The sequence below is a fragment of the Urocitellus parryii genome, unplaced genomic scaffold (genome assembly GCF_045843805.1).
Source record: "Urocitellus parryii isolate mUroPar1 unplaced genomic scaffold, mUroPar1.hap1 Scaffold_83, whole genome shotgun sequence".
Taxonomy (NCBI): Eukaryota; Metazoa; Chordata; class Mammalia; order Rodentia; family Sciuridae; genus Urocitellus; species Urocitellus parryii.
In genome coordinates, this window is record NW_027554189.1 from 657338 (window position 1) to 660463 (window position 3126).

The window sequence follows — 3126 nt, forward strand, 5'->3', positions numbered from 1 at the left end:
AGGAATACAGCCACATCAATGTTTATAGCAACATAATTCACAATAGCTAAGTTGTGGAACTAATCTAGATTCCCTTCAATAGATAAATGGTTAAAAAAGTGACATATATACACAATGGGATATTACTCAGAAATAAAAGAGAATAAAATCATGGCATTTGCAGGTAAGTGGATGGAGTTAGAGAAGATAATGCTAAGTGAAATTAGCCAATCCTAAAAAACCAAATCCCAAATGTTTTCTTTGATATAAGGAAGCTGATTCATAGTGGGATAGGAAGGGGGAGAATTGGAGGAATAGACAAATTCTAGATTGGGCAAAGATGTGGGATGGGAAAGGAGGAGGCATGGGGTAATTAATGATGGTTTAATGTGACAAATATTATTATCCAAAGTACATATATGCAGACAGAAATCGGTGTAAATATACTATGTATACAACCAGAGATATGAAAAGGAGTTCTATACATGTAATAAGAATTGTAATGCATTCTGCAGTTATATATAAATAAAAAACAAAATAAATAAAAAGGCAAACAAACAATGTCACATTTATTCAACTTTTTAAAATAAGTTGCTTGCTGCATTAGAAGTACATGGCTGACAAAGAAATACGAGATAAAAATTTGTTAAAGTGTCCATCATTAATGCTTTTCTGACGGGCAGGACTTATACTGATGTATCAGAAATACATTTTGAAGAAAAATGAAAAAAATACCCTTGTTTATTTCTTCAATTTCTTACCCCTTAAATGTTCAATTAATAAATCTTACAGTCCATGTGAAACATCTTAACACATGAGTTATGCAATGTTCACCATGGCAAAGGGAAGACCAAGAGCCAAAGGCCTGTCAAGCTGAGAAAATCTACACAGTCCTCTTTCTCTGCTTTATTCACCTGGACACAAGTACATATGCCTGGAAACAAAAGACAGAACCTTGAAGTATTTCCACAGTGATAACAATTAGCTTCCCCCTCAAGTAAAAGTAGACATGCCATCTCAGTCCAGCCACACAGGAAAGAGCAGGCAGCTCCTGGAATGTCAGCAGTGGTCCCCAGCTCTGTCTTGGGTCATGGTTCAGGTGGTCATCTCCACTGTCATGCAGCCGAGGGGTCAATAGTGGACACTCTCACACAGAAGGCAGTCTGGTGGCTTCCATCTCTACAGCATGCTTTGTTCCAGTATTTACAATGCATTTCAGTGAGCCACTTGCTCTACTGCACATCCTCATCAGATGACATTCAGGGCATCAGTAGATCATCACCCTGAGTGTCTGTGAGCAAAAGGCTTGTCCTTGCACAAACTTTGGACAATTCATCAGCCGACAGAAGTTTGTCTGTGGCACATTGTTGGGAGAATGGCCCAGGATTGGCCATTTTTCTGGTTCTCTTTCTCCTCATTTTCTCACTTGCAACTTCTATTTCTGTGCTGTCCTTCAGGGCCTCTAAAATGAGGTTAAAGTTTGTTCTGAGAGCCAATAAGGGAAATAGGCAAGAAACCTTGCTCATTTATCTTTCTCTGACAAAAAAGTCATGTTCCAAGTTTACTCTACTGAAATAATATTCAATTCAATGCTTAATATACTCTTTAAGAAATGCTTCTTCCACAGGATACACCTGTACACCCATACTGTCATAATAGTAATACATCATACTGGCATTAATTTCTGTTTGAAATGGCTGATCTGTCCTTTCACCATGTTGTCATTAACCATATGTATAATCAAAGTTCACTCAAGAGTTTCTTCTGCCTCATCTTGTTCCCATTTTGGTCCTCTTCCTCAACTTCTGAAGGAACCTCAGATATTACCCCACTCACTCCTCACACTGTGTACTTTATCCTGATCATTATCTTTTCTTTTTCTCTGTCTCGCCTCCAACTTCCTGTGTCATTTCTCCTGTTATTATGGGAAGACTTGTTTGCTTCAGGTTGACACTGAGAGCTGTTCTGGGATCCAGATCTCTCCTGACTCTCTGGTCTTACATCATCTAAGTGCAGCAATACCCACTTGTGTTTATTGGCTCTCTTTCCTTGAGTGCTTGACTGGGCCTCATTGTCACTGACATTTTCAATGGGACCATCTAATTTTGTTTCCCAATTTTCTTAATCTCACTGTTACTCCTCTTTTCAATCTTCTTTTCTTTTTCTTTTGTAATTTTTGGCTTCTTATTTCTTTGGCTGATGACACTTTGAGATTGCAAAAAGGTTTTTTCAATGCTAACTCTCCTGGTGTTGGCCAGTTTGCCATATCGCTGAAATCACTGGCCTCATTTGAATTCGTTGAGTTTTCCTGTTTTTATAACTGCCTGCTGGGTCTCCAGCGCAGGCTTCGGCTGCCAGGTGGAGGCAGGGGACTAGTGCTGGGGGAGGCTTTTTGGTCCAGGCCTTCTCCTTGGAGGGCAGCGGCTTCGCCCCAGGGCCAGCCAAAGCCGGCGGCTCCCTGTCAACAGGGCCCCTGGCCCATGCTAGGGGCAGCAACAGCGGCTACATTGGCATGGCCACCAGTGGCTCACTGTGGCCCAGCACCTGCGCAGGCTCTCCACGCGTTCCCGTGCTTGTGGTGGCCCTCGCTGCCTCCTTTCCCTCCCTTTCTGGCCAGGGCAAATGCTCCACCAGCAGGCTCACCAAGGCCATCAGAAACTCCCTCTCCACGCGGCCTCTCTGGAGGGAGGACGCTGGGGGGAGAGCAGACAACCTTCACCCACCCAGGTCTTCCCTGATAGAGGGCTCCCAGAGCCAGGGGACTGGGCTGCGCATCTCTGTGGTGGCCAGGATGCTGAGAGTCCGCCCGTGGCTGCAACTGAGGCCAAGAGCATGCCAGATGCCCAGGCCGGGAGTCGACCAGCTGGACTCTTGGTCCTGTCACCAGAGTGTACTTTTCCAATGATGAATTTTCTTCTTTTAATGTTCTTCACAATTTGGACAGGCTTAGATCTTCCCCAATTACCAAGTGTTGGGTTTTTCTTTTCTTTTTTTAGCTTAACAGTTCCTTTCTCAAATTGTTTTTTTTGTTTTCTTATATATATTTTTTTATACCCAGCAAAGAAAAATCATGTTGTTCCCTTAACACTTTCCTTGGAAATCCCTTCAGCTAAAGTTCATCACAAATTCTGCTTTGCATAAAAAAGA

General features: G+C 42.6%; 1 pseudogene; it reads right to left on the bottom strand.

Moving 5' to 3' along the window:
- Positions 1-1246: 1246 nt before the first annotated feature.
- LOC144253008 (la-related protein 1B pseudogene) lies at positions 1247-2373 on the bottom strand (annotated as a pseudogene).
- Positions 2374-3126: the final 753 nt, after the last annotated feature.